This window comes from Dermacentor albipictus, chromosome 2 (genome assembly GCF_038994185.2).
Source record: "Dermacentor albipictus isolate Rhodes 1998 colony chromosome 2, USDA_Dalb.pri_finalv2, whole genome shotgun sequence".
Classification (NCBI taxonomy): domain Eukaryota; kingdom Metazoa; phylum Arthropoda; class Arachnida; order Ixodida; family Ixodidae; genus Dermacentor; species Dermacentor albipictus.
In genome coordinates this window covers 184,439,584-184,465,127 of record NC_091822.1, presented here as the reverse complement: position 1 = coordinate 184,465,127, position 25,544 = coordinate 184,439,584, and the positions used below count along the sequence as shown (strand labels likewise).

At 46.5% G+C, this 25,544-nt stretch overlaps 1 non-coding gene across 1 annotated transcript; it reads left to right on the top strand.

Moving 5' to 3' along the window:
- Positions 1–1,703: 1,703 nt before the first annotated feature.
- On the top strand, positions 1,704–1,778 carry TRNAS-GGA (transfer RNA serine (anticodon GGA)). The gene has a single exon. It is a non-coding gene; the product is annotated as a tRNA-Ser (tRNA).
- Positions 1,779–25,544: the final 23,766 nt, after the last annotated feature.

The following is a 25,544-nucleotide window of genomic DNA, read 5'->3' as shown; positions in this document are numbered from 1 at the left end:
GGCCACCAGTCGAGATATTTCAAGATTGGCTCCAGTTGAGCGAAAACTGTTCAGTGGTCCGTGTGTTAAGGTAGCTCCTCGCGCGGCGTTCCTTCCCAAGGCCCGGTTTGCAATTCCTCGAGCTTGTTGTACAGTGCGTAAAAGAAGCGAGAGAGAGAGAGAAAAAAGAAACGGAAGCACCAAAGAAAAAAAACAAGAGCACTAGCTTTGGCGAACAGAATGGCAAAGCAGGCAAGACGAAGTCGGCAACGCCCCCGCAGTTGGTCTCAGTTCTCTCTTTATCGTCACTCTTTCGTATTTCTTTTGCTTTTACTCGCGTGTATCTTTACTTTTTTTTTCTTGCAGTTCTGACCTGCAGATATTCTCTTCTTCGGAATTCGGTGAGTTCCGGCGCGCAGTTCTAGACTGGACAGCTCCTTAGGCGCACGCCTCCGGCGGCTCAGTCGTCAAGTCATGTCAGTCGAAAGAAACGCGCGTTCGGGCCATTGGAAAGCGCTGCCGGAAGTCTCGGCAATAAGGCCGGGCGCAGTGCGCGTGGCTTGAAGTACGGAAAGAGAACGCGAAAAGCGGGGGAAGGGAGCGTGCCTGGAGGATTTCAGTCGTGTTTCAACGGCGATCGGGGGCGCATCTGACTTTACCGACGCGCACGCTAGCACCTCTCGCAGTTTGCTTCTGTTCATTACCCGCCGTAATGTAAACGTAACGTTGTTGTTCGTTTCTTTGCCTTTCGACGGCGAGGGGTAGGGGGATTCGCGTTTAAGAAATGGTTCGCGTCTTCGGCTTCAGACGAAATAAGGTAAGAAAACGCAGTCTTGCCGAGAAACACATGAACTGAAGAGATATAGGATATACAAGAAATTTAGGCTGTTTAATTTGGGAAGAAAACGATGTCCAGGCAAAATCTAAGCGTCCTGTGGGCATTTTCGGGGAGGTCACGACAATTTGAGCGAGCCGAGCTCAAGACGGCGATTCAAATGTGGGCTTGTGGGAGAAGTGCCCATAAGACGTGTTTGTGTTAACAAGATTACTGAGTACGAAAATAGATTTAGGAAATGGTTTAACTCTTGCCTTAAGAAGGGGATCGTAGAAATGTTTTTCTGTGGCAACTACTTACCAAATTTTAATGGTGGTAACTATATTTAGAATTAAAGGGTAAAATTATAGCAACTATTCGAAGTAAATTCTTTAGTGAATCCATAAAATGTGTATTAAAAGAAAACTGACTTGGTTTTCGGACATAGTCAAGCTTGAAATTTGCAAATGTGGAACTCAGAAACAAAAACAAACGCCACGCTTATATAAATGTAGTAACGGGAGTAGGGCGTCTTGAACGGTTTCCAAGCGGTACACAACACACCCAAATCTCAGTCATTACAAAAACCAACTATTCCCCTGACCCACTGCTGCTCTATCTCTTCTGCTTGTCCTCTCCCTCTTCTTTGACTAGCGGCGTTCTTCGTTACCGTTATACTCGTCGCCCCTCTCTTCTCGAGTTCGCGCAGATGCAAGACGGGAGTTCAGTACAGGTTTCACGAGGGACGTATCTAACTGCTGTTCTTCTTTCTCTGCTGTTCTTCTTTCTCATTTTCTCTTTATTCATTACTTCTCTCCACCTTGCGGGTTTCCGCAGAACTACTACGTCAAACTCTTGCCTTTGCTTCGTGTTGTCGACAAATTCGACTTCGCCCTGCCATCTGCTAGCCGCCTGGTTAGCTCAGATGGTAGAGCGGCTGCCCCGGAAAGGCGGTGGTCCCGGGTTCGAGTCCCGGACCAGGACGAATTTTTCTTCAACTATGAGGCTTTTCTTTCGAGGAACCCGTATGGGTTTCATTTGTAGCAATTGCTACGAATGGGTGGATGTCTCTCTTTTTCTCTTTCTTCATAACTGCTGTTCTTGTGGTAACCTTCGCGTCCTCCCGTAGAGCAGCTGAAACGGCTTGCGCGAGCAACTTCATGTTGGGACGTGTTTTGAGCGAAAACTGTAGCAGCGGCGTAGTCATCCCAGTCTTCGTGTGCGGAACAGATGTAGGAAGAAATGATGTCTTTTATGCTGCGGTTGGTGCGCGCCCTGTAAATTTGTTTGTGGATGTTGAGGGGACGGTTCAGCGTGTCATATTCCATGTTTAGACAAGAAAGGTTCGAAGGCACGCGATGAAAATCCCCTGCCACGGTCGGAAACCAGCAACTTCGGCGGGCCATGCCGGCATATGAGGCGCTCATTAACAAACGTCATGACATGAATGGCTGCAGAATCAAGGACGGCTCGAACTTATACCCGCTTAGGTGCGGCCGCAATGAGAAATTTGTTGCCATGCTTGCTGCGAGGAAACGGGCCCATGGGATCAATGCCCACGATATCGAACAGTTCGTTAGGAGGGGCGATTGGTTGTAAGGGCACAGGTTGTGGGTTTGTGGCAACCTTACGAGCTTGACAAATGGTGCAGGATAACACGTACAGGTAGACATCGGCGTGCATGCCAGACCATCAAAACCTTTCCTTAACGTGAGCCAGAGTCTTCTGCTGACCCAGGTTGCCAGTAGAAGGGGAGTCGTGACACATGAAAAGTGTGTATGGTCGCATAGCCACAGGAACCCCAGGTAGGCACGATTCACTTCCTGTAGGTCAATAATGAAGGACGCCATTTTGGGCTGTATAAGCTGATGAAAGTCTCTCGAGGCGGCGCTTAGGTGTACTAGTATCACCAGAGAGGCGTGGAACGATGTCGCAGATTTCGGTATCTTTGATTCTGCAGCTCGGAGATCGAGCACTGCGCCGATCTCCGAGCGATGGCGGCGCAGGGTAGTTAGTAACGACAGGGTTGTCTGAAAGGTAATCGGCGCCTTGGTGACAAGAATTACTGCGATGAACGACCATGAAGCTGTAGTCTTGAAGTGTGAGGGTCCACCGGGTAAGCTTGTCATTTAGGTTTTTTTTTAGACAGCGCAGTGCAACATTGTCAGTAACAATAGTAAAATGCTTTCCGTAGACGTAAGGCCGAAACTTCTCAATGGCCCAGACTATCGCGAGGCACTCAAGTTCTGAAGCGTCGTACCGACTCCCTGGTTCACTGAGGTGGCGACTGGCATAGGCAACGGGCTTCTCGTTCCCTTCGGAGTCGGATTGTAGAACCGCCCCAAGGCCAAAACCAGTGGCGTCACTGTGGATGATGCTGCGTCTTCTTGATAGTGTGCGAGTGTCGGTGGAGTCTTTAGCGTCAGGGCCACCTAATGTTCTGGAAGGCTGATTCCTGGTCGGGGCCCTAATTCCGCTCCTGATTTTTCTTTAGAAGTTCATTGAAGGGTGCGAAGCGGCGGAAGTAGGAAGCGAAGCCCCAAAAACTTGTAACTTGTTTGGCCGTTGTAGGCGGCGGAATGCTTGTTAAAGCTTGAGGCTTCGAAGGGTCAGGGCTTATGCTGTGGGAACTCACAATATGACACAAGTAGGTAACTTCTGAATAGCCGAAGAAACACTTTGAATGCCTTATGCGGAGCCCACCATCATCTAGAGCCCGCAGGACGAGCTCCAAATGCCGTTGGTGTTAGGAAAACGGGGTAGCGCAAACGATGATGTCATCCAAATACGCCAAGGCAATCGACCACCTCAAGTGTCCAAGTAACCGGCCCATTAGTCGTTAGAACGTTGCAGGTGCATTAGAGAGTCCAAAGTGAGGCGGTTAAAATGGTACAGACCATCCGGTGTGGTAAAAGGACTCTTCTCCGTGTCGTTCTCGTTGGACTCGACCTCTCTGTAGCCGGTGAGGAGGTGGAGTGTGGTGAAAAATCTGGCGCCGTGAAGCAGGAAAGAGGGTATACATCCTGCTTGGTAATGCTGTTTAGGCGGTGATAGTCGCGTAGTGCCGTCCTTCTTTCTCACGACAACTACTGGGGACGACCGAGGATGGAACAAGCGGGGTGAGATGCCACGCTACAACATATCTTCCACTTGAGTTGTAAATTCAACGCATTCAGAAGCATAAACACGACGAGAGTCTTGTCGAGAGGGTGCATGGGAGCCTGTGTTGACTTTGCGACGAACAAGAATGGTACAGCAGACTTCGCTCGGTCATAACGCCAAGCACCTTCCAAATTTCACCAGCAATGCTTGGATACCGGACTTCTCGGATGACGTTAGGTTTGGGCCGAAATGGAACACATTCCAGTCGACGTAGCCATCGCCAATTTCTGGAGACGTACAGTGTTGCACTGTTGCGAGGATGGAGTAGGGTGGAGGTTTGCCCCGCAGGCCAACACAGTTCCGGAGAGTAGACACAGCGGCCTGTCTGGTAGGTTGAGCACCAGGACAGCATATGCAGAAGAAGAGGAGCGCAATAAAGATCATGGGACGGCAAATTCATTGCCCGGTCGCGAGCAGATAGTGCAGTCAATAAAGACATCTGCATCCAAGAGTGCATCCATGTCTCAAAGAACGGTACACATGCATGCAGTGAAGTTACCGTAGATGTTGCCAGAACAGGAAAAGAAAGCGGTTGTGGAGGGTGGACATGTTCATTTTTGTTGTCCTTCGGTAGAAGCACGGTCGTTGGCTCACATATGCGTGTTGAGAGGGCGCGTACATTTGCACGAAAGTAAGATAAATGCTTACGCAACGATCGAGTGCCATTGCCCAGAAAAGAGCGAGTTCCTGCGGCCGAGTGGCTGGCCAATCTAGATATAGAGCTCACACGCGAGGACAGCACTTCGTTTGCAACTATGTTGGCTGCCAGGTCAGGTGCCGAATCGTGAGGGAGCAATACTATTATACACCCGGCGTGATTAAAGTCCATGCATACTCCCAGCGGTGAGGACCAACTGGAGCCCAAAATTAAGGGTGCGCAGTGGTTTTGCACCGCAATGAATGGGACACTTAAACTTGGGCAGTATAGTAGCAAGAGCTTGGTGGCGCAACCCACCGCCCCGTTCCAAAGGGGACGCTCATAATATCCATCCATCCATCCGTTGCTCCGGCTCCCGCTGCGTGGAGTATACCACTTTTGTCGGCGCCTGTACATGAGGTTGTGATGTCGTTGTGCTCGTTTCATCGTCTTCATTCAATCATTACCATCTGACTACCGTCTTCATTGCGAGTCTAGTTTCTTAAATGCAATTAGCATTGCAGGGTTGATTAGCACTTTCCAGGGTCTGGCTGTCTGTCTATTTATGTCTGCAACCATTCTGCAAGCAAATTTGGTCACTGGGTAATGTGTGGTCTTATGGTTAGCGCATCGGGTTGCTGTGCTGAGGGAATGGGGTTCGAAACCAGCCGTCGAAATAATTTGACTTACTGGGTATGTGGGCCTGAGAACGGGCCGAACTTGAACGAACCTTTTTTTGACGTCAATTTCCGTCACTGGGCATGTGCAAAAGGGCTTGTGCCGCTCTTCAACGAACCTCTTTAACGCCAACTTGGTTCACTGAGCATGTGTCACTGGTTATTTCCCGTTCCTCAACTGATCTATTTCACGCGCACTCGGTCTGTGCTACTCTTCAAGAAATCTCGTTGATACTGACTTGGGTTCCTGTGTATGTACCAGTAAACATGTGTCGCTCTTCAATGAACGACGCCCTTTGATGCCAACTTGTGTGACTAGGTATGAGCTGCTCTATAATGACAAAAATATTGTTTAAACTTATCCGATGCTTGGCGGAATCTAACCCGCACCGCTAAATGTCTTAGCGTTGTTAAGAATGGCGAGCTGCACTGCCAGATTGCCACCCAGTTACGACCGGGGAACAAGACACGCATCCCCCACTCTCCGTCGCTGCACCTAGGATGCGTTCGACGAAGCGGGCTTTGTGCTGAAAACCGCCGCCATTCCTCCAGCCCCATCACCGTTGTGACGAAACGAGTTCGACGGGCGAACTATGGTGCCGGAGCTCTCCAGCGCGTACCTGATCTGCTACGCGTGAGAAAGCTGCCGCGGGAAAGCCGTTTTTTGTTGCTTCCCACACGCCCCGACCGGGATGCAAGACAACGAGCTACCCACCATTGGCTCCGAGCTTCCCGGAACGGCGCCCCTCGGAATGTGTGTGCCTATGTGTACGTAAACTGTTCTGCGGAAAGGCGCCCCTCTGACGTCGGCGCCGGACATCGGAATGTGTGTGCTTTGTGTGCGTAAATTGTACTGCGGTGCGGCGGCAAGTTGACAATGAGTAAACGAACGTTCGCGTCACCTTGTATCGCGGGAGGACCGAGTGTATAATAACTGCTGTGGTGCGAATGCTCGACACACTTCTCTTCAGCAGTCATGTTAGACTGAAACACTTCTCTCGTGCAGTCATGTTGGACTGACACTCTTTTTCTCAAACAGTCATGTTAGACTGATTTACATACTGTAAATAAACCCTTATTCCTCGTTCTCGATGAGAAGCAGTTCTTCCCTTCATCAACGTCCTCACCGTGGATAAGTTGGACGAAGGCATGGGCCAGCTACCTTCGAATTCATGCCGGACTCCAATCTTGACAACGGATCACGAGCGATGGGATTGAGCCCCCAATCCTGACAGCGTGTGTAGTGGGAAGTGCTAGAGAGGAGTCCGGCTGCGCGTACATTTCGACGTTGGTAATGAGGTGTGTCGCTAAATTAATTCAATGCTAATAGCATTAACGTCGATGTTCTTGGTGAGATGGGTTCTGCCGGAATTTTGTTTATCTGGGGTGCACACACACAAGCGCGCACGCACGCAACACTTTTTTTATAAAGTTCAAAGCACATTGTTCCAGCGTGTTTTCTGTAAAGGGTGCTCCACAGCAATAATGGTTATTGTGAGGGGAAGCCATAGCTACGAGGACTAATGAAACGACTGAATATAGCAGTACAACCACGTGACGTGTTCAAACGAATTCCAAGCGCAGTAGCAGTTATAAGTATTATACGGTAAAATTATACGAAGCGTCGAATGTAAGGCAGCTGTCACGGAAAGGATTCGTTTCAGATTGCGCATACTGGCAGAAAAGTGTGCGCTATAATAATGCGCGGGAAAGCTACGCGGACTAAGTTTGGTACACGCACGCACGCACGCACGCACGCACGCACGCACGCACGCACGCACGCACGCACGTTGATGTAAGCTTGTAAAAATAATGTTTCGACAAACCACTCGCTCTTCCTCTTTTTTTTCTCTCTCTCAATCGTTTCCCCAGTTGCCCCCAACGCCGTCGTCGGCGACAAGCGCAGCGTGCTGCCTGCTGGAACATCGTACAGTTTGAATCGCAGCTCCTTATTTCGTCGTCGGCCTGCTCGTTGGAGAATCGAATTGACGCCTCCCCGGGGACGACGTGTGCTGCTTAGCACTAAAAGGATGCAGCACTGGGGAAGCTAGACTGGAGAGAGGGAAAGCAAAGACGATAAGGCTAGGCACGTCAGACAAACGTCCGGCTTGCAAACCCTGAACTGGAATGAAAAGGTTAAGAGGATGGAAAGGTGAAAAACAGTAGTGATTAATCAGTGTCGCGCGCCAAGACCAGGCACAGTGTGGTTACAGATCATTACTGACGCCCGTGCGCTACAAGAAATTGCAGTAGCCCTCGAATTACTTGCTCTGCGAATATATCCTGGGTCGCTGCATCTGAAAACGTTGTCGAGTTCACGCTGTTTATTGCGGTTTGTATAGAGAGACGCGCTGCCACGTCATAACGAAGACAGCGAGCCGTAGCAGGCAGCCGTAGCATGAGGCACCTGAGGCAGCCGTAGCCTTGGCTGCCTCAGGTGCTGGGTTCGAGCCTCACAGCCGGAGGACTGACGCGTGTCGCGCTCCGGGAAGGCTTCGCTTGTTCCGAGTCGACGCCATGTGCGTGTAGAAGATGATGACTGTCTGAGTGAATAATCACTTCTAAATTTTGCGGGACGTATGTGAATTTAGCTAGACTGGTATCGTTCTGGCAAGTTCACTCCGGGCCAATTGAGTACTTATTATTTTCTCTTTCTCATCCCCCAGAGTAATGTAGCCATACCAGACGCATTTCTGGTTAACATCCCTGCCTTCCTTCTTTGTTTTCTCCTCCTCTGCCACGTTTTTTTGCATTGTAACGGCAATATCTACAGATTTTGCTCGTGTAAATGCTTTACTCGATAGCATAGTTATACGGTCTTCCCCTCTTAAAAAAAAGTAAGAGGGTTTAAAGCGGAATAACCCCGCGAATTCGACCTCGCCACTAACAGACGACATTGTTGTAGCGTAACTAACCCTGCACGATTTCTTTCAGTGCTGCCGAGTATTGCTGGTGGCTGTTTCGGGAAAAGTGATGCGGCGGGCGACGTTTTGCTGGGTATACGGCGACCGGCGGTGCAGCTTTGGAAATCGCATGTCTGCGAGCGAATCACAAGGGAGAAATACGCGGAGAGGAAGGTCAGGACTAAGAAGAGGGAAAGAGTTGAAGACAAGTGACATCCACCCGAAAACACATGTCCCTCTCTTGCTTGCTTCTTTTTTGTTTGTCTTCTACTGAGTTTGCTGAATTTCCTTTTTTCTTTTTGTTTTGTCGCCCTGATTCATCGACCGGAGCTCCCCCGTATCTGTGCCCGACGAAGTTTCGTTGGGTGGAGGCTCTGAACCGCGATTCTTTCGCAAACGGCGCCTGTATCGACATACACTTTTATTTTCTTCCTGTTCTTTGTCCATTTGCGTTGAGAGAATACTTTGGGTATCTCGGATTCTAGTTCTCGTTAGTCAGACCTACGAATGAACGTGAAATCACGACTGCATCTAGTAGAGTTTCGAAGGGAGCAGGACAGCCCTCTTTAAATGGTCCTCGCTATTCAAATTTGAAAATCACACGCATAACTGAGGTGAGTTGCCTTTCAATGAATATATTTCGTAAGACATTTTTGAAAAGGAACCTATTATAGCGTGTATGTGTATACATACATACATACATACATACATACATACATCCATCCATCCATCCATCCATCCATTCATCCATCCATCCATCCATCCATCCATCCATCCATCCATCCATCCATCCATCCATCCATCCATACATGCATGCATACATACATACATACATACATACATACATACATACATACATACATACATACATACATACATACATACATACATACATACATACATACATACATACATACATACATACATACATACATACATACATACATACATGTTGTGACAGAAAAGCTTTGAGTTCGGCTTGCTATCCAGCATTGAGGAAGTGGGAGGGCGGTAAAAAGAGGGAGAGAGAGAGATGCGTGGAAGATGAGGGAGAAGATGGTGGTGAGGGAAATTGAGCAGCAAAGCATCTAACGGAAATAGTAAACCGCAGAACTATATTAACGCGATAGCCTTATTTACCTATTGCGACCACTCTGGATAGTTGCCCGATCTCGCACAGTAAACTGTGGCACATGCCCCCAATGACCGATGCTCTCTACTAACTTACACCAATAAGTATGTGCTCTCAGCTGTCTTACCGACCGGAGAACCTCAGCCCCTAGTTACATGCCCGAAAAGGCAAATTACTTCTGGCTGGTGACTGAACTAGCAGACTACTTTGGCCACTGGATATGTTCCACTGAGTACGCGCCCACATATACAACTTCATCACTGCGTAAGTGGTATTGGTACACACCAATTTCATTTGTTTACTCTCATGGTTAATAACAGTAAAGAGAGGAGTGTGTAATACGGTGTAATTACATCAGTGAGCGGAAATGGAGTCTTAAAGTGGTTGTCGTCGACGTCGATGATAGATGCGAATTGGTGGGAAGGTGGTTCCAGTCCGTGCTTGTGGTTGGTACAAAAGAATGGAAACACATATTAGTACGACAATTAGGCAGATGAACGGTGGTCGTTACGTGAAGAAAAAGTAAGAGGGGGCTGTGAAGAGAAAGTTGCGTAGAGCGGGGTTGGATTGGTATATCTTACGGGGAAGATAGAGTCGAGTAGATTTACGTCGAAGTGAAAGATCAGCTAAACCTTATAAGAGATGAATTTATTGATGGTACATTTGCAGTGCGGCAATAGTTAGATAAAATGCAACGAGCAGAAATGTTATCGATGCAGAGTGATAACGACTGAACATGTGAATCGCAGATGGAGGAGGCATATTCGAGTTTCGAACGGACCTGTGTTTTATATAATAGGAGCGTTATTGACTATCTGTTCAATATGGGTTTGTCAGGGTGTGTTTTTGGAGATGTAAACGCCAAAGTATTTGTATTTGCTGACTTGAGAAAGTGGAGCGTTATTGAGGAAATCATTACCGTGTAATTGAATATATATATGGTGGGTAATTCTCACGACCTTACATTTGTTACCATTATGTTGCATTAACCAAGTGTTACACTTTATACTGAATGTCTCACGTAACTTTAGCTAAACTTAAAAAGAAACATATGCGAATACCACCTAGCTGGACCGAACTAAGATAATGTTGTTTGCCGTTGCTTGCAGATACTCAGAGATTATGTTTTTGCATTCTGCCTAATTACATAATTAGTCTTAACTAATTATCAACTTCTCAAATATTATAATCAGATGAAAAGTGTCAGTGAGAAAATTGTAGAGCAACATGAAAAACTCCTGATACAGCTTTCTGAAGCTCAGTACGTGCTACATAAAATTTTTTTTCCGAGTGTGAAAGAAGCTCGCGAATACACACAAAATTGCTGCGCGACTGGCCGCTCGAGGCACTTAATATTTGAGCGTCTCAATTTTCTCTTTGGCACTTTTCATCTAATTATAATATTTAAGAAGTTGCTTACTTCATTATGATTAATTGTGTTATTAGGCTGATTTCAAAAAATAATCTGTCTGCAAGCGACGGCAAGCAACATTACCTTGGTTCTGTCCAGCTACGTGGCATTTGCATATTTTAAAAGTCCGGCTAAAGTTACGTGGGGCACCATGTAGAAACAGTGTCAGGTTCAGATAGAAAGGTAACATGGTCTGCAGAAGTTAGACTGTCACGGTAAATCACACACTCATAGGCAAATAATTTCATAGTGGTTTATATATTACAGGGCAAATCGTTAATGCACACGAGGATAAGTAACGGAGCTAAAATAGATCCTTGAGGCACACTAGATGTTACAAGATAGGGGGCAGAGTTATGACAGTTAGCTGTTAGAAACTGTACGTGGTTAGATAAAAACACTCCATCTGTTTTAAAACGTTGGTGTCTAGGTTCAGTGCACTTAGTTTTAGAAGCAGGAGTTGACGGCAAACAGAACCGAACGCTTTAACAAAGTCGCTGAAGACGTAATCGATGTAGGAGGAACGGTTGATAGCGGAAAATAGATCGTGAGGAAAGGACAGAAGCAGGGTTTTGCAAGAGTAATTTTTCTTGGTTGACCTGTGCTGAAAAAAAGAAATTTGACTCAACAAAATCAACATTGTCACAGTAAATTACATGATCCATAAGGTTACACGGTATGCTTGTTAATCGAATTTGTCTATAATTATTAGGAGAATGCGCTTAACCAGTTTCGTGCAAGATCACCATCCCTTCCTTCCCTTCGCCAGGGCGTGCACTGGACTCAAGTGTCTGCGAAAACAGCATGGACATTAATTGGCGAAAGAACCTATGGATTTTTCAAGAACTTAAGGGGAATCGCATCCTCCCTTGGAGAAGGAAGTTAGAAGTTGTCAAAAAACAATAATCGGGAACATCCGGAAACGTAAAAGGTACATCGGTAGCAAAAAAGAAAAAAGAAAAAAATAAAAGACTGAATTAAGCACGGAACATCACTTTGCCCTCGGAATTACTACGTCATTATCGTCCATTAGTTCAATCATGCCTTTAATGTCGCTGTTGATGACCTGTCAAAGTTTACGCGGATTGGTTGCTAACAAGGAGGGAAGTGTAGTGTTACGATCGGCCAGCAGGGGTAGGAACCTTCTAGTCTCTACCGCCCCACTGCGACGAATCGCTAAGGGAAGCTCACAATGCGGCACCATGGGACAGGTCTGCGGCGCCAGCCAGGCGAGACACGTTTGGCGGACCGATCGTTGTTTGTTGATTCACTGTCGCCTTCAAGGACCAATGGGAGTAAGGAAACTCCTGGAAAAGGTTGTTCTAAGGCGTTTCCTCACGGACTCCGGTAACCGCCACGGTCCTTTGACAGACGCTCCACCTAACTGCTAGGTCATTCCAGGAACCAAGACGTGCCAGCTTGAATCAAGCCTGGCAATCCCGTCTACGAAGCTCTCCTCCTTCCTGTGTGTTCAGAGAAAAAAGGTGCGGGGGTGATTGCGTAAACTCTCGCCCTCAACGCGGGTCCTTCGACCACTTTGGACTCTCCGATTGGACAAAGGGGGGCGACAGTTTTCCCTTGTCTAGAATATAGGGAGTGCAGAGGGAGTGTAAGCGAACTTTTTCATCTCCTCGGGGTGCTTCGTTTCAGTCATGCTTGACTGATGAAATGTAACTTCCTTACGTCCTTAGCGCGGATGAGTCGGACGACTGCGTGGGCCAGCTCCTATCCCTTTTGACATGCCCGACCCCAAATGTTACAGTCGCTTGAAAAAAAAAAAAAAAGAAATGCATGCTTGGTGACGGACAACGCATGCGTATCATAATAGTTTGCAGCGAGATGATATGCGGCCCAACGGACTTGTGCACCCGATAATCTAACTTTTCAGTACAAGCGCTTTTTTCTTTAAACTTAAGAGTCGTTTTAGGGTCAGTGTGAACCACGGTGATTTGCTGTTCCGAATTTTGCGTAGTGCTATAAATTTGTTAGCAAGTCTAGTTACCTTTGATTTATATAACAGCCAGCTCTCATGCACAGAGCTATCAGAAAACCCAGAAACAAATGTATTAAGAAAAGAAAAAACTTCGAGTTGCGTATTTATGAAATTTTAGTCGCCCTGCTGTATTCTCTAATGAACTTCAGCTTTTTGCTATTACGAGAGGAGAAGTTATAGAAGAAGAAACTTGTGACGGAGTGGTCGCTCAAGCCAAGTAGAAAGGTTACATTTGGAGCCAAGTATGGGCGAGTGGTAAGTAACAAGTCCAGGATAGTCGCACCAGAAAGCGCATATAGTGCGCGTCGGGCGTTTAATAAGCTCAATGAAGTTGAAATCTAAGCACGTTGTAGCGCCCTCCCTTGTACGGTGCCTGGAAGCCAAATAGCGCGCCCCCGCACGAGAAGGAAATGAAGACGGTGCCCGACCTTGGCACGCAAAGCCACGGATCGCAGTTCCATTCCGGCGTCGATTCGGGTCAGTTGTCTCTTTCCTACGCGCCTGAGGCATAAGGCTACAACGTGTTGACAAATGTCACGCATTCAGAGGAGCTGGAGTTAGTTGCTGGTTTCGGTGTCTCCCAAGATATACGAGGAAAATTGAAATCACCGTCTAGGAACGTGGCCGCTAGAGAATCCTTTGCGCGCAATTTATATAGCACGTCGTACAGTTCCGAAGAAAAAGCCTGGAAGCGAATTAGGAGGACGGTAACGTGCGCAGAAAACGAAATCCTTGGGACTAAGATGGATGGATACGCATACCACTTCGAGATGTCACGTAACGGGAATAATGAACGAAGTAAGTTCATGACTGACCGCACTCAACTCACCACCGGCGGTACGTGTTCCACTGTCATATCTGTTGAAACAGTTGAAAAGTTCGTACTTCTTATTTTTGGGGAAAGCTAAGTTTCTGTTATGATGATCACATGAGCTGAGCCCGCGTCAGCTATCTGTGACAATGCGTCATGCTTGTTGATTAAGCTGCTGATGTTGCAGTATAAGAAAGAAAAAGCCGTTGGTAAGTTAGTGCGTTCATGCCTTTTCTGCTATGCTGGCCGAGAGTAGATGGACTCTGCAGCTGTTTCCGACACGAGACTGGGGGAGCTTGGGGTGCTAAGTTCAACTTCGCACACTCTGTTAGTGGTGAAACAAGCATGTTGTGACGTAGCGTAAAAGCGTTTCCACTAGTTTATGCAAAATCAAGTAATTCTTTTTTCTTGTTGCACGCGTTGCTTTGCGAAAGTCTTCACCCAAGTGAAAAACAGAAGACATTGAGAAGAAGCTGAAGTCTGCGCAACGAGCGATAGTATAGAAAATGATGCGCGTAAGGTCAAGAGACATAATATCTACGGCGGTATGAATTGGAGAACATACGGGTGTAAGATATTGTAGTTGAGCTTAAAAGGAATAAATGTAGTTGAATAGCGAGCATAAAAATGGAATCCGAGAGGTTTGATATTTTGTTAGTTACAAGCATACGAAGAAAGAGACAATGAAGTCAAATAACGTGTAGGGGAAATGATAATTACTTTATTTGAAATGTAGGAATCATAAGGCAAGAAAGATATTGAGTGTACGGTGCCTTACCTATTGAGCTACCGTGGTGGGTGTACTACTAACCACTTCCTTGGGTGTTTGTGTATGTGTACATCAAGGCGAATCCATCGGAGTGTTAGGCAGCGCCGCGCGTGGTTAAGGCCGCTGATGTGGAAGATTCTTTTAACCACAGACATAATGTAGTACGTTACGCTGCGTAGTAAGTGATGTGCTAAAACTGGGAAATAATCACCCATGCAGGATAGAATAAGCTGATGCAAAACTGGGGTAACTGGAGACTACCAGGTGGATACCTTCGTTCGTTCTTAAGGGGACTAGAAGATGACGAAGAGAAGAAAAACGATGGTGACGTCGCATAAGGAATACCATACCATACCATACCATACTCGGACACATGCACAACAGTATCAACACAAACCTGCGTTTAAACTCTTGCGCGCATCCCACCGTCTGCGTCTAGGAAACAGTAAGCCAGAAAGCGACAGTCGGCTCGAAATGACAAAGAGGGAAAATTCGTCTTCCTAAACATCGCCTGTGCGAAGCCAAATCTAAGAGCGCGCATCGCCGAGACGACGTCGAAGTGCTGAATTATCCGTGGCGTTCTCTTTGCAAAGTGCGTCACGCATTTGTTATTGCTCAATTTGCTATACGGACATGTCATTCCAGTTTGCGAGTCGCGTGGGCCTGCGTAATTGGATGCCGACCGCGGCTTCCGCGCACCGGCACGGTCAAAATATATTAAAATGTCTTCCACGTATCAAGTTCGTTTTCCCTGTTACTAATATGATGCGGCGGGTATTTAGGGGAAATGGTTTCGCGCACGGCTTGTATCGACTAAAATAGACGCGAGAGCTTTAAAGAAGAATTTAACGACGACTAAACTATAACTTTGCAAAATTGCGTGGCACACGAGCGTATGATATGATGAAAAACAGCTTAGAATCAAACCCGACAGGGGGACAACAATATACTCGGGCCACGCGCCAGAGCAGTAAACGTAGATTGGACGCAAGAAGGCAACAGCGTCGCGTACGTATACGTTACGATGCTTCCGTGAACTGCTCCTTCCTCATTCGCCGTCGCGTAAGGGACGTGGCGGGGGGCACATCTCTCGCGTGGCGCCTCTAGGTTCTCCGCATTTAGAAACTTTAATCAAAGGATCCTCGGAGCGTACGGCTCCTTGAATTTCCGTTTCCTACCTCGCGAAATTACCATGACAGACATTCATACTGCGAAAGAGAGAGAGAGAGAAAGAAAGAAGAGAAGAAAGACAGGAAGAAAGGAGAAAAAAAAAGAAGAAGAAAGGAAGTGCAGACTCTATAGTGCCGCCACCGCATATATATCTCTTCATTTCTTCGTTCTTTCTGCGCATGCGTGTACACGAGTCATATATGATTTCCTCCTCCTCGTGATCACAAAGCAGAGGCAGTGCTGAAAGTAAGAAGTGGGGACGGAAGGGTTTCCTTTCTTCCAACCCCGCCTTACATTCCGTCTGCCCGGAGTCGGTTTGGGTGTACCTATACTTTCCTTCATAGCTCAGCCTGATTATGACGTCGCACTCGTCGCAGGCAAAGAGATACGTACGTGCGATATGTGCGTACGCCAAATACACAAAGGAAGTCGAGTTCCATGCCTTTCGTTACACCGTCTTTTCATTTCGCTCTCCCTTCTTTCTTGCTTTCGCTGGAGTTGCCACTACGGCTTCTCGGCCGTTTGTGCTTATTCGAAGCCGGTACGGCCTGACTCCCCCTCTCCCTTTCTCCGTAATATAGGAGCGCACGTAGTTTGCGAGCTGGCGCAGGGAAGCGCGTGGAAGCAGCCCCGTAGTTTATATTTATGAGGATCCACCTGATTTTCTTATGCATGCGGGACCTCTAGCCCCGTTGTTCGCGAGGCTGGCGCCGAGTTGCTTTTCCGGGGGTCGCGCCGGAAAACGAACAAGGCGGAGGAAGCCGAGGCCGCCAGAAGTCCCGCAATTTCTCTCGGATGAGCGCTCCATTCCCATTTTCCTTTCCCTCTTTCTTTCTTCTCTACACTTCCTTTACTCGCTCCTTCCGTCGGTTGTCTCGATTCCTCTTTCTATTCATTTAAATTTTTTTTTCTAGGAGCAGCGAAGCCGTGGTCCCGGCGTTTGATAAATATTTATCGTCCTGCACGATCCCACATTTCCCCCGAGCTCTTGACGTCATTTCGTATAGTAAAAAAGGCGATCTGGATAATGCATACACTGAGAATGGTGAAACAAACGGGGGCATTGTGCCCTAGCGCTATCTCCTTAATGCTAACACAGCTCCGGGCTTCCGCAAGATCAGGCGAAATTACTGTTGCTGTAATTATTACTCTCGTGCTGGTTAGCTACTACGCTAATATGAAGCGACTTGAACACGACCAATCAAGAATTGTGTGGAAACAAAAACACTGTGACCCTTATTTGATACGTAAAAAGCGATCCACGCTAACATAAGGTATGAGAGCTTGTGCAAACAAAATTTGCTATTGCGCTTCATTTTGTAATAACGAAACTGTACTGCTTATTACAGTTTCTGTGGCGCTAAGGAATACAGAATTCTCGCCTCATGTTCTCGCAACCGGGCGGGATAGTTATATGCTCTAAGTAAACTAAAGAAGAAAAAAATTCACAGGGGGGTTCGAAGTGAAATATAGTAATTGTTTGATTTGATTTGATCGATTCACGATGTCTAACGGCACAAAGCAACACATTATCGGTTAATACGCAGTGGGGTACTCGGGATTAATTTTAACCAGCTGGAGTTCTCTAAAGCAACACAATAGGGAAACACTAAATTAGTTTATATCGATAAAGTTTCCTTGAAGAACACTATTTTCGTTGATTTCGTGGTAGGTTGGTTAGCGGGAGAGGGAGTGACGGTCAAAGTTTCGTTTTAAAAGATCGCGCCGAAACTCGCGGGCCATTACGTCAGTTTGCCGTCACGGATGATAATAGTGTCTTATCGAATTTTGCAGGTAGTGGTTCAGTAAAAGTTATTGAAACTTACTAAGTTATGCATTTGGCTATTTTAGAATGCAGTGCTTTTCTGCTATGTTAGAATACATTTAACTAGGCCCGAGGAGACGGTGTCGTGACGTCACAGCTACCTAGCGCGGCAATTTCAAGTCAGCGTCGCCACCCGTTTTACATTTTTGCGTTTTTTTTTTCTGACTTACTGAGCGTCTTCTCGCGGTAAGAGTGGCTTTTTTGGTATTGTGGAAGGGTAATTTAATGTATGACAGCTGACTTTACGTTCTTGTTTCTTATACGACATCTAGTGTATCTATATTTATTTTATGTGAGCATGACTTTCCGTTCTATTGTGTGGTGAGTTATCTTTCTTTTATTGATATGATATAAGGTGATGTCGACGCACAGTTCAAGGGTACACCTTAGCTCCAGAATGCGTCTAGCCTACAACATACGTATAGGATTCAAGATTACATGTCAGACAACCTTCTCATGCAAGCACCAGAATTATTAAGCAACGTTTTCACAGTAACACTATGACGTAAAAAATACATGGTACAAACAGTATACAAGTTAGGTAACTCCACAGTATTGTAGAATAAGGTCTCAAGAATACAAATGATACTGTCACCTAATACTACAGTCTCTAGTCAGTGGGTGGGGCATGTCAGTGGGTGGGCTAGGGTCTGTCCGAGGTTGACGCATTGTCAGCTTTACGAAGCGATTCGTCGCAGTGAGGCAGGAGAGGCTTGAAGGTCGCTACCCCGGCTGGCCGATCGTAACAAGATGTGTTTTGTACTTATCGGCCCGGGGGTTTCTTAGCATATTGTACGTAATGCCATCCGGCCCAGCAGCAGACTTCTGGCGACATGATGCAATTGCACATTGAAGCTCGCTTAATGTGAAAGCAAGATCTAATTGTGAATGTTATGCCCAATAGTAAGCATTACTTTTCTTCTTAGCTAACACTACTGAATTACCAAATTCTGCGCCTTGTGATGAAAAAGCAGGTCTGAAAATAAGCTCGCAAAATTCATCTGCAACTGTTATCTCACACGTGCCCCGGGCTACAGCGAGAGCACGAAATGGGAAGCTCTGTGTTACAGAGCCGTTTAAAGAACGAATAACTAGAAAAATTCTTGGGACAGACGTGTGAGGAGACAGCGTGTCGCAGAAATCACTCCAGCGGGGTTTGCCTAAATTTGACATGCGTTTGCGCATCACATTGTGAATTTTGTGAGCGTTTTTGCATGCTTTTAAACTTTCGTTCCGTCGGTACACTCTTTCGGATCGGCGTTTGATGGCTCTTAAGTGCTCATACTCTCCTTCAACTGCAGTATAATCTTTTGAAATTGAGACTTTCTGTGCGCATATGTTCACATTATCCTGCAAAAATTAAATTATGGGGTTTTACGCGCCAAAACAACTTCCTGATTATGAGGCACGCCGTAGTGGAGGACTCCGGAAATTTTTACCACCTGGGGTTTTTAACGTGCCCCTAAATCTAAGTACACGGGTGTTTTCGCATTTCACCTCCATCGAAATGTGCCCGCCGTGGCCGGGATTCGATCCCACGACCTTCTGCTCAGCAGCCCAACACCATAGCCACTGAACAACCACTGCGGGTCCTGCAAAAATTCAGTAAATCTTTCAACTATTTTATGCTGAATAATTTGATCCGTTAGGCGGTACCGAAAAGCTTTCCATTCGGTTAGTCTGCTGTAACGGCTGATATCATTGTGGATGCTAGGGTTATTTACAAGGATGGGAAAATGATTACTTCCGCGCGTTTCCGTATCCGTTGTTCATGCCACATCATTTACTAGATCTTGTAAACGCTGGGTTATCTCTTTTACATTTACGCTAGATGACTTCATGTTCAAATCCCGAACCCGAATCACCTACAAGTATACACAGATGGCTCTGTCAAGGCAGACGAAGACCGCTGTGCAGCTGCATACTACATTCCCTCTCTAAGATATACGTGGTCTGGGCGTCTGGACTGTATAGCCTCGTCGACAGTTGTGGAAGGCGTAGCGATAGCTTCTGCTCTGCGCAAATTAAAGACTTTGCCTCCGCAGAATGTGGTTGTCCTTACGGACTCAAAGGCCGCATTACAACAAGTATACCGTGGTTTGCCATCCCTCAAGTTCCCACGCAAATCCCTAGCCATCGTGAAAGAACTCAACAGCAAAGGCTTCGCAGTAAAATTTCAGTGGATTCCCTCCCACATTGGTATCTCAGGAAACGAAAAAGCTGATGCGCTTGCATACGCAGCACTCTATCATCGTCCCAAAATCAAGGCTCCAAAGGCTTTTGGTTCCACCGCATATGCCCTGCGTAACCAAGAGATTGCACCGAGAGGAAGCCTCACTTCTATATCGTATAAGGACAGGATCTGCTAACACACCGGCCTGGTTATTTAAAACGGGGCGACTCAATTCTCCGAACTGTACGGCATGCCACGAGACAGGAGACATTGAGCACTTTTTGTGGTCCTGCCAGCAATTCCAAGATGAAAGAGACACTCTCCTGAAGAATTTGCAAAACAAGGACCTTCCGCATGCGCGCCTGCAACACCTTATATTTCCCGAGGGATCAGTGATGGCCCGCAGAGAAACTTCACGTCTCCTGATCGAATTCTTGTGAGACACTGGGTTGATGGACATATGGTGAAACCCACCAGCGGTATTGTGCGAGACGCTCGGGCGGAGCAATTGGCGGCCTTGTTCGCCAGGCTAAACCCGCCTGTTGCTACAATTCACCACCACCACCACCACCACCACCACCACCATCATGTTCAAATTTCCTTTAGGTGTTCTTTGTGTGGTGAACTGTTTCAGCGCATTTAGGTCACCTGAATGTCAGACCTTTTTTCTTTGTTACCTTTCTTCTGTTAACTGCCGGCTTGTTACGTAAAGTTTTGCACATACTTGTTACATGAGAACAGCAGTAGCCGGTGCCGGCTAAAAGCGCCAACATCTCCAAAATATCTCCAACATCTCCAAATATAAACATCTCCAAATCTCCAACATCTCCAAATATAAAAAAAAACACATGCCAAAGCTTCTATTTTTCTTCAGTGTCCCGTTAACGCACAGATAAATCTAAGCACACGTGCGCTTTTCGTCTTCTTTTTAATGCGGCTTCTGTGGTCGGGAGTCAAACGCGCGACCTCGTGCTGAACAGCAGGGCGCTATAGCTGCTGCGCCACCACAGCCGGGGGACAGTAGTCGAACAAAGGATGCCTGAGGCTTGACCCAAAGACCTCCTATGTTCGACCACTGTCTATGCGCTAAGATTGTTTCAAACCCGTAAAAACCAAATCTGTCGAGCAAATTATTTGCTACGTTGGCGAGATGCTTTACCGCACTGAGCACCACTACCAATCTAGTGGCCAGCTATATTAATATAGTTTATTTGCATAGCGTTACCGTTCTGCCGCTGTCATTTCTATACCTATAGTGTGCATGTTCAGTCAGGTAACGGTAACGGTACAGCGGTAACGCTGAGGTAAAATACTCTACTAAAGCGGCTATACTTTATAGAAATGAATGCCCGCACGAAGCCTTTAGCAAATGACATTCTGGACAAAAATGCAGGGCCGATAGCACAATGTCTGTCGGTCATCATTACCAACGGATGGTGACAGCGATTCGGGAAATTATTTCAGTTCCTTCTCCGACAGTCTCTGCATCACGAAAGATTACGGGCCGTAGTGAACTTTGTGGCGTCAGCGCGCTTATGGCCCACGAGTATGGACGTGCCTGAAGTCTTTCATAACTCAGCTTTGCAGGCCTATGCATAACTATGCAGGCCAATAATGGCGACTAACGGTGCATGGGAAGAAGGACTGAATGCGCGTTGAAGGCACGACACGGTTCTAGCACTCTAACTACGTTTACAGTTGCAATATAAATGTTTCTTCCAACTCGCAGTAAGAATATTCGGAGGTCTAGAACTCAGAAGTGTATGATCAGCGCTAGTTATTTTATAAAGTTTATTTTGCAGCGTGCGAAACGTCGTGCTCCTCCTCTTATCCGTAGAAAACGCAAGGAAAATGAACCGACGAAAGAACACGAGGGAGAACATTTCAAAGTAGCTTCTCTAGAAGAACAAGAAAAACGTGAATTCGCGAATCGCCGGAAAACTGAGTGTGCGCCGTTTTCAAAACCCTTCGCGAAGACCGCTGGCCAGGGTTCTTCGTGTCATTATACGTTCCCATGCCGACTCACTCGTTTACCCAAATCACCGCATTTAAAAACGCATTTTGTTCCCTCGGACGACGACCATTAGCGCTTTTTGTACACGCTGCGAATTCTCCTTCCCCTTTGCCTCGTGAAATCGCATTAAGCTTCCGGCGTTTTGGACACCCGTCTTTCGCGCCCCGAATTTCTCTCTCTATTCCCGCTCGTTCGCGGAGTCCACACAGTGAACGAAAAGATGGGCATTCGCAGTGCGTCTTTAAAACCGTGCATCTTTTTTCGAAGCGAGGGCTGGCCGCAGCTAATTGGGAGGGTGATACTGCATAAGCTCAGCGCAGAGCAAACGTTCCCTACACATACAGAGAGACGCAGAGATGATCACTAACTGACAATTGTGTATCTTTCACAAGACACCACCCAGAATGTAAAGCAGCCACTGAGCAAGCGCAACATGCTTCCTTCTCATTCTTTTCTCTCTTTTTTTGTCGTTTCACTGTTGCCTGCAAAATACGAGAGTAAGTCTTATGCAAGTGAATGTAAGAGAGTATAGGGGGTTGTTCCGTTACTATTGCTCACGTCTGCGCATATCAATGCAGCAATGCGCCAATATTTCTACGGAAGTTCTATAGGCGAGCTCCTGTGCTAACGGCGTGCCGCAACGATATGCGGCACGCCGCTTAATTAATGCTTTGCTCTGATGCTTAATGCTTATGTATATACATGTACATATGCATATATTGACAAGTGAACATGTTTATCTTTTCGGGTGAGCGCTTTTCAGCCTCTGACAAATGTTATCGCTCAGCGCGGGACGCGTCCGCATGTATCGGACGTTTCTCGGATATTATTGATGGTTCTGTTTTCACCGAAGCTTGTGTAATCTGGGTGCGTGTGCGACGCGAATTGTGTAGAACTTTCTGGAGGACACCCGGGCATTACCGATTACTCTGGCACCTTCGATGACTTGTGTACAAAAGCCGAGGCGCTTGACCGGCAGATCAGATTTTAGACGATCGCCGACTGTGTTCGCCGCTATCGTTTAAGTACATACATACATACATACATACATACATACATACATACATACATACATACATACATACATACATACATACATACATACATACATACATACATACATACATACATACATACATACATACATACATACATACATACATACATACATACATACATACATACATACATACATACATACATACATACATACATACATACATACATACATACATACATACATACATACATGCATGCATGCATGCATGCATGCATGCCCCAGAATGGATATGTGCCAGTGCCACTATCAAAGAAGGGGCATATTACAAATGTGCTGCTTTCCCCCCGTTGCACCTCTCCTCAGCATTATTCCTCTGAAAAGGGTCATGCATTGCCACTGTCTTGGTGCCTTCGCTGCCTCGAGGTATCGCAGTGTTTATCCGTTTTAACTTGCGTTTGCATTTCTGCTTAGCTTGTGAAAGGTACAATGCATAGACACAAACATTGCGTGGCATTAAACTTGGGACTGCCTAAGCATTGAATGATACTAGGCGTTGCATAAAATGAAAATAAGGACAGCTGTATGCATTCCATTTTAGTTGTGTACTGTGTAAATCACCGCGGTGCGTTAGCTTTGCTTTAGAAAGATCTCAAAACGCACCCTGAATCTGCATAATTTGTTGTTTTTCGGTTGTGACAATCTGAGCCCGCCTCGGAGTTTTCACTGTACAGCACGCTTTTAGTCGAAGAAATCACAGTGCAGCAACCGATCGAAACAGAAAGAAGGGAGTGAAAAGAGCGCACACTGGGACGACTTAAGAATGGTGTGCAGCCGCTTATTACAAAAAAGAAGGCACGCAAACGAAATATATGCTGCTAAATGTCGTTTGCGATTTGCACGGGGGAATTGGTGATGCTTTGTTAGACTCCGTCGCTTTAATGAAGCTGTCTGGAAAACCCGAGTCTCTCTCCCACTTCTTGTTGCGAAACGGGCCAAAACTTGTACGCTACGAGGTCTGACGGCCGCAACGATATGCGGCACGCCGCTTCATTACTGCTTTGCTCTAAATTATTTCGACGTAAGGTCTTAGCGCTAAGCGCCTGGTTCCTCTTTTTTTTCTTTTTTTTCTCGTTGTACAGGTCGCTTACCTAACCATCTTTTGCTCCTTCTTTACATATTCGTAAGCAATACTCGACTGTCGTTTCTAGCTCTTATGAAAAAAAGAAAGAAATCGAGCTAGCGAGCAGCCGCGAAGCGAACTTTGCGCAGTCGGTCTATGTTAACTTTTTTCTCTCTAACTCTGTGACTTTGCCTCGCTGAACTATCTCGAACGAAACACTCTTTCGCAGCGTGTGGGTGCCATTTAAGCATCACTTCAATGTGCAGGCTTTTCCCACTCGTTCTTCTTTCTTCTTTTTTAGAGGTGGTGTTTGTTGAGGTTCTATTTGACAGTATTTTCAGTGATATGGCTGGAGTAATTAATCTCGTAATATGTTTGAGTGTATTTCCTGCTGCGAACGTGGTGATACCTTTCAAGATAACTGCGCAGCATAACAGGTAGCGTCACGGTGTATACGCTGGAGAAAAGATATTACGGAAGGGCGTTATTTATGTTCGAAATTCGCTCGCAAACGAGACGTCGCTTACAGAAAAGAAATAAGTAAAAAAGAATAGCTGGCTCTCCCGTGCCCGTGATCGAGAGTAGATGTAAGCATGTGGTAACCGGCAAAGCGGAGTGGTCGGAGATGATAGAGCCACAATCTTAAAATGAGTGTAGTGCATGTTCGCAGCGGCACACCCTACCACACCGCACCGCACCGCACCCGTATACTGTGCACTGGTCCATGTGGACGCTGCCCAGCTAGAAGAAGAAATATCGCTAAGTGTGGACAGCTGGGCTAGTTGGTTGTGATTAGCATTATGAAACATCGTTCCAGTGCACAATTGAACACGGACGATAAGAGAAAGACAACACAAACGCTGGACTTCAACTGAATTTTATTCGTGGAAAACAGGGCTTTATGTACACAGGGCGAGGGGAGGGGGGAGGCTGCTAGTGCGCAGGACCGCCCAAAAATATTTCCTTGGTCCAGGCAACAGTCATCAGAACACCTGATGAGAAGAAAGCCGGCTGAAGGCGACACGACAGGCAGCGAAAGACGCCAGCTGGGGAGACAGCGCGCACTGCCCCGCTAGGGGAAGACAAGCGCCTGAAGGAGGCGCCACGCATCGGGGCGTCGTTGCTCGAGGCGACTCACTGACCACTGACGTTCAAGAGAGCACAGGCAACCCTGTCTCGATGCCACAAGATGACAGTGAAGTGTATGGTGCCTTGCATCTGGCTTCTGAACGTCACTATTGGAAAGGACAAATAAAGCTTCAGCTTACTAGAAGTTGCGGCTTGAGTGATATTGTGAACAAACATTAGGAAGAACTGGAAAGCAATATTTTTGTAACTTGTTTGGGCAGTAGAGAGAGAGAGAAAGAGAAAGAAGGAAGGAAGGAAAGTCAGGGAGGTTAACCAGACTGAGTCCAGTTATTAGTGTATGTAATGCGGTCCTCTGCAAAAGATTGGGGACCAGAGACCGTATTTTCTTAAATTTTAACTAGTTGTCCGGATGATCTCATTTTTTTCTCGCAACTTGCCGGATAATGGCTCTGGCTATTGGCTCAAAGTCCCTTGAAGGTCGGGTACAAAGGGAGCTAAAAGCATTTCATACTTCAAAACCTTGCAAAGTACCGGCACACAAAAATGTGTATTTTAAGGATTTTCTTAAAAGGTCAAAATAAGTAGTAAAATCGTGAGACTCATCGAAGGCGGCTGACCAGTGAAGCTGTTCAGCACACGGCACGGATGTGACACATAATCTTTAACAAAGGTACGAACTCATTTATTGTCTTGATGGGTGGCCATCGTGGCGAAAGGTAAGCACGCTCATTTATTGATCGGTAGTCATTATTTTACTCGCAACTGCAATCACATTCTTTCATAATGTCAAATCGATGCACGTACACCACTGGGTAGTCGGTTGAGCCGGATCGGTGTGGCCTCGCGAGGGATATGCCTCCAACAC